This window comes from Pteropus alecto, unplaced genomic scaffold (genome assembly GCF_000325575.1).
Source record: "Pteropus alecto unplaced genomic scaffold, ASM32557v1 scaffold51, whole genome shotgun sequence".
Taxonomy (NCBI): Eukaryota; Metazoa; Chordata; class Mammalia; order Chiroptera; family Pteropodidae; genus Pteropus; species Pteropus alecto.
In genome coordinates this window covers 2,634,924-2,641,616 of record NW_006431922.1, presented here as the reverse complement: position 1 = coordinate 2,641,616, position 6,693 = coordinate 2,634,924, and the positions used below count along the sequence as shown (strand labels likewise).

Genomic DNA, 6,693 nt, shown 5'->3' with positions numbered 1-6,693 from the left:
GTTTCAGTTATCCACCAGGGGTCTTTGAATGTATCTCCTGTGAATAAGGGACACTATTGTGTGTGTGTGTATGTGTGTGTGTATGTATACACACACACATATATATTTCAATTTCCACACCTACTAATTCAGTAGATCTGGGAGAGGACCAGGAAACTTGTTTTATTTTCTGTTTTTAAGTTGCTCAGTGATACTGGCATTCAGCCAGGATGGGAACCTCTTCTTGAGATTTGTCTTCAGTGCTCCCTGACGGAGTCTTTCTGATGTATCTGGGTATGCCTCTCTCCTGTATGATCTCTTCTCACAAAAGTTTTTCTTTTTATCAAAACCTGGTTTTCAGTGGGTTTTTAACCTCCTCACTTCCTGGAACTACCCTTGTCAAGGTCATCATCACTTCTCTTTCTCAATTTGTTCAGCAGCTCAGCAGCATTGGACATAGTGGCACACCCACTTGGCTTGAAATACTTCCAACTCTTCATTTCCACAAGTTGGGCAGTCTTACCACTCAGATTGTCCTTGGGCTCCTCTGCTGGCTCCACTCCCCTGCCTCCCTTTTCTAGGACCCATACCTGGAGCTCTGACTGGGCTCTTTTCGGCCAGGTCTATATGTTGTCCCTAGGTGATCCCATTTAGGCAGTTGGCTTTAAATACTATCCATATACTGATGGCGTTTATAGTTCCACCCCTGATCTTCCAGAGCTGCCTACTTGTTATCTCTATTGATATCTCATAGGGATCTCAAACTTAACATCTCCGAAATAGAACCCTTAATTCCCCCACCCCTAACATCACCAGCTGGTTCTATTGTCTTTCTCATTTCTTTGAAGAGCACCATCATTCCCTGGCTACTTCTCTAGTCCATGCCACCATTGTCTCTCATGGAAAGTATTACAGTTGCTCCCTAATTGGTCTCTCTGCTTCCATTCTTGCCTCCTTAGAATTGATGCTCCACTGAGCACTATTAAAAATGTAAATGAGGTCAGACCACTCTCCTGGTTAAAACTCTCTGATGATTTTTCATTTCAAGCAGAAAAAAAAATCCAACCCTTTATTTTGGAGTTTCCAAAGCTAAACAAGACAGCCCTGAACCCTTGTACTGCTCTTCTCTCTGCCCAAAGGTCCTTCCTGTGGACCTTTGCATTGCAGACTCCTCAATTTTCAGGCCTTGACTCAAATATTATCCTTAAAGAAGCTTTTCCTGAGCATCTTATCTAAAGATTTTACAAACCTATCCAGTCTATCTCTTTCTTGCTATCTGATTCATTTTCACTATAGCCCTTTGACTATCTGATGTATTTGCATATATTTATGTATTAGTTTACTTGTTTATTGCTGGTCCAGGCTCACTAGAATACAAGCCCTAGCTCTACAAAGCAGATGCTCAATTAACATTTGTTTAATTGAGTCATTCATTTGCAACATAGTATAAATTACTGACAGATACTGCAAGTATTACATTTTTATTGGGGATTGCATTTCAACTGGGATAAAAGCTTTAGGATTAAGAAAAAGCAAGCTGATGAAATTTCAGTCATCACTTTACTGACTGAGAAGAATTTCTTTACCACTCCCCTGAAAAACCTCTGTTTTTACAGGCTATCCCCATTTTCTGTCTATACTTGCTTCTGGATCCTCTCCAACTTTCCTGGGAGGTTCCCTTGGAAAACTGTCCTTCCCTAGTAGCCCCATCCCCCTATCCTCAATAAATAGATATCTAGGCGTACAGGCTTACAGACTCTTGTTTGCAGTAGCTACACCATGGGTACCCTTGTCAGAGGCAATGCCAGTTTCTGGAGGTCCGTTGAACCCTTCTCGCCCTGCATTGCAGCAGTTTTCGGTAGCCTATTGCCACCTCAGCGTTATGCTTCTGGTTGTCCACATTCCTGCCTGCCAGCTCTGCTGAGCCCATGTTTCCTGTGCCTTTTCAGGCCTGTACCTTTTCTTGCTTTTTTACTGGCTAAATGCCTAATTCTGCCTCCAGCTTCTCCATTTCTGGAAACATTCTACCATCACTGGTGCTGCAATTCTGCCCTCTAGTAGCTGAAACTGAAACCACACTCCCTCTTTCCAAAGCAGTTTCCTTTATCTATCATTGTCTTCCACTCCCAGAAGGACCCAAGGGGTAGATAACTGGCTTTTTCTGCTGCATGGCGAGGGCCAAAGTATTTCTGTATTCAAGTCACACTCTCTGTCTCTCCCCTTCGGGGTTATGTCCCCTTTTTTTCTGCCATGTCCCTTGTTCACGACAGGGGTGGCAGTTACTCCCAGGGCTAGACTGAGAATTTGGTACCCCTTTAAATTAACAAGTAGTCTGTAAATGATCAACATTTATTTAGTGAGGGTGGAGAGAAACTAGTTTTCTATTAATAAAAATTCCTCAAACTAAGGGATCTATAACATTTAATTTTATAAACCAGAAAACTTCCTGAGAAGAATAATTTTTTTGCTCTCTAGAGACAACTACAATTTTGACTTCTATTTCCTCAGATTAGATTTGCCTGTTGTTGAACTTCATATAATGCAGCCATATAATATGTACTTTTTGGGAACGGGGGAGTGGGAGTCTGGCTCTTCCACTGTTTTTAGGATTTATCCATGTCATTGCATGTAATAGTTCTTTTTACTGCTAAATAGTATATTATTGTATGGATATACCATAATTTATCTGTTCTCCTATTGATGGGCATTTAGACTGTTTCCAGATCTTTTCAGGCTATAATGAACAAAGCTACTATGAACATTTGTGTACAACTCTTTTCATGGACATATGTTTTAATTTCTCTGGGGAAGTTATTTAAAAGCAGAATTGCTGGGTCGTAGGGCATATAGTTAAGATTATTAGAAACTGCCAGTTTTCCAAGGTGGTTGTGTCATTTTACATTTTGGGAGACATTAAAAACTGTTTAAAATTTAGATAATAAAATAACTCACCCTCTGTGACTAGCTTTACACTATGCTTGATTTGGTATGAAAATTTCATTGGTTGTGACCACCAGGTTCCAGGGAACTGTCAGCTGGAAGGTCTTGAGGTTGGAGGCTTATCTTTTAGCTGTATCATACAAATTATACATTTAGGTCACAAAATTCATCACTCAAGATTGGTCAGTTTTAGCAAGGCATGGCTTTTTATTTCTCTAAAAAATGCTGTGTAGTTTTGGTCAGTTTTATGGTGAAATCTCAAGTTAACTGGTATAACATTTCAAGTTTATGCTAGTGGTGTTTTTAACCTCCCTTACAGATCACTGTTTCAAAAAGTCAGGGCATATGAATATGTCTGTGTTTCTCTTACTATTCTTTTTGTTTTGGAAGATGGTGATGGAAACACCTTTATTGTGCCATCAAAAGCCTAGGTTTTGGTCTACAGCCATGCCACCCTGAAAAACACTGACCCCATCTGATCTCAGAAGCTAAGCAGGGTCGGGCCTGGTTAGTACTTGGGTGGGAGACCGCCTAGGAAGACCAGGTGCTGTGGGCGTAAAAAAAAAAAAAAAAGTAAGGGATTGTAAGCTGACAAGGTCCTTGCAATCTGTGAGGTCAACCAAGGATTGCCTCACCTAAAAAAAAAAACAAAAAATCCCTAAATTTTGGGGGGAATTATTATACACAAATATTTTTAAAAACTTAAAACTAATATACGGCTTAATAAATTTTTATAAGGCAAATACCCTTGTAATCACCCTTCACAAAAGGAAATAGGACCTTACCAGCTACTCCAGAAGCCATTGCTATGTCCAAAGACAAATCCTTCACCACGAAGACGAGCCACTGTCTTGACTTTTACGTTCATCTTTACCTTCTTTTACTTGCAGTTTTATTATCTAACTGTGCATCCATGGCTTTATTTGTTTTTGTAAAATGTGTCATTTAGGTCTTCTAAATCATTTTTCTTATCACAATTTGTTTGTGAAGATACTGGATCATTTGTCCTGATGAGTTTCCCAGAGTCCAGATTTTGTTGACTGCAATCTTATGAACATAGTATGTTTATCATTATCCTCTGTTCTCTGTACTTCCTACAAATTGATAGTTGCATCTAGAGGCTTTATCTGATGCAGGTTTGATTTGGGGGAGGAAGACTTTTTTGTAGGTTGTGTTGTATTCGTCTTCGAAAAGCACGTATTGTCCAGACAGCTCTCTTTTTGTGTTGGCAGCAACCAGTGAGACTCAATTCGTCAGGGATTGCAAAATGATGATATTCCAGTTCTATCATCCTTCTTCATGTATTGTTGAAATGCTTCTACAAAGAGAAACTTCCCTATATCAGTTATTTGGCTACCCCATGGTATATTCATGGGAAATGCAAGATATATTCTTCGGTAAATAAATTTTTTATTTACCAGTTTTCAAAATAAATTTAGTTTATAAGTATCCTCCCAAGATGACCAAATTTTTCTCTAATATTATTGTGAAACATATGGACTTAAACATATTTTTATCTTTATTGATACTCGAACTGTCCCATCTTTACCAATGGCAACCTCTTCAAATTAGCGCCCGAATCCTTTGAACATGACTATCAATTTTTGATAGATTTTTTTTTCTTTCTCTCTGGTGTGATATGATTTTCTAGGCTCATTTTACACATTTCCAGCCTTAGTCTTAGAATCAGCTTTTTTTTTTTTTTCAATCACCCAAGGAGCTTTGTTTTAATTAGTGGGAAAAGGCATTCCAAGACCATATTTGGGTTTTAGAGTTATTGTTATTGGGTTGGTTATTGTTTCTTCTCTCTCTCTCTCTCTCCCCTCCCTCTCTCTCCTTCCCCCCATCCCCTTCCTTCCTTCCTTCCTTCCTTCCTTCCTTCCTTCCTTCCTTCCTTCCTTCCGATAAAATACTTCCCTAGTCTTGCTGATACTTTCAATTCAAATTCAGAACTATGAGATTCTTACATAACCTTCTATATTATATCGATACCTTATTTTTCTCATTACTAAAAATTCTGGTTCTCAAGAACACTGGAGATAATAGAATCAGAATACTACATAATTTCTCATTTGCTTTATTGCTTTTCTTTATTTTTTTAAGCTTAGATTTATTTAAGTATATTTGACATACAGTAAACTTCACCCTTTTTAGGTATGCAAACTGAAGAGTTTGGCAAATATATATAGCTATTTAGCCATCACCACAATCATGATACAGAACATTGCCAGCTCAGATTCTGTGTGAGAAGGGACTACACAAGGGCATGGGTAGTGGGAAGCATGATTCATTGGGGCCATCTTTGGAGACTTTCTACATATAAAGCTTCCATTTGGGGCTCTCTTCTTTCCTTCTTATTCCATATACTCTCCTAGGCAATTCATCTACTTCCACTCCCTTAATTACTGGCTCATGATGGCTCTTATCTCCCGAGCTCTAGACTTGACTTGAAGACAGCCTCCTAAAGGTGCCACATTATGTTTTCCCAAATTTGCTTCTCCCTTGCATGCCTTATTTTAATTATTACCAATTGCCCTATGATTTATCCTTCACCTTAGACTATACTATCTCTCCTTCATCGCTCCCTCAGTTTCTACAGCCAAGAGATTTCAAGTCTGTCAATTGCCTTTGAAATAGCTCTTGACTCAGTCCTTCTCATGACAATTTTTTGAGTTTGTGCCCTTGTTATCACTCATCTAAATAACCTTTTTGTTTCTGTAGCCTCTTCTTCCAGTTTAGTGCTTCCCTTTTCTCCATCATTCCCTTTCTTCTCACACTTCCTATCTCTTATCTTCTTTCAGTCTATAGTCTGCAGTAATATTTCTAAATATAAGTCATGTCATATAATTCTGCAACCTAAAATTCTTAAACATTTTGTCACTGTTTATAGGGTAAAATCAAACATATTTGAATCTTATACAAGGTCTTTTTCACATTCCGAAATATACTTTCAGTTCCACCAAATAAGCCATGGTTTTTCCTTTTTGCATATGGATCTCTTTTCTTGTTATGTCCTTCATACTTCTCTATCTATAAATTCCTCTGTCTCCTTCAGGAGATACAGCAAGAGCTTTTTCTTCTGTGAAGCCTGCCTTGATTTTCCCAGATTTAGGATTACTCTCCTTATGCTCTCATTATATTTTGCACATAACTTAATCATGTTTGTTTATAGAAGCCTCACTACTCCCCCCGCCCCTATTCTGGAAAACATGCTTCTTCAGAATAAGAACCACATCTTTTTTATTTATTTGATTTATTTTTAATTTTTTAAATTAAGTTTATTGGGGTAACATTGGTTAATATAATTATATAATATTCAGGTGTACATTATAATTTGACATCTGTATATGCTATTGTGTATTTACCGCCCAAAGTCCAGTTTCCTTCAGCTACCAGACTACATCTTTTGTAGTTGTATATTCTTATTGCTAACATGGAGACTGGCTGTATCAGTTAGATTCTTCTGCTATTAACAGTGGAAGCCTGACTATGATTAACCTAAACCAAAGGGAATCTATAGGAGGAATATCAGCTCATAGAATCAGTTGGAAGAACGGAGAGGTAGATTTGGAAGTAGGCAGGGTCCAGGGCTGTTACTGAGAGACAGGAAACAGAAATAGAAAGAACAGTTTTGTATTTGGAGCAAACTGGATGAACTTTTACCATTTTCTGTCTCTCTGGCTGAGCAAAATTCAAGAAAGGGATATCCAATTGTCCTAGCTATACCCATCCCTAGCCATGAGAGCAAGGCCCCTAAAAAAGTCCCATATAACT

At 38.3% G+C, this 6,693-nt stretch overlaps 1 pseudogene; it reads left to right on the top strand.

Moving 5' to 3' along the window:
• Nucleotides 1-3,356: 3,356 nt before the first annotated feature.
• LOC112475530 lies at nt 3,357-3,475 on the top strand (annotated as a pseudogene).
• The last annotated feature ends 3,218 nt before the right edge of the window (nt 3,476-6,693 follow it).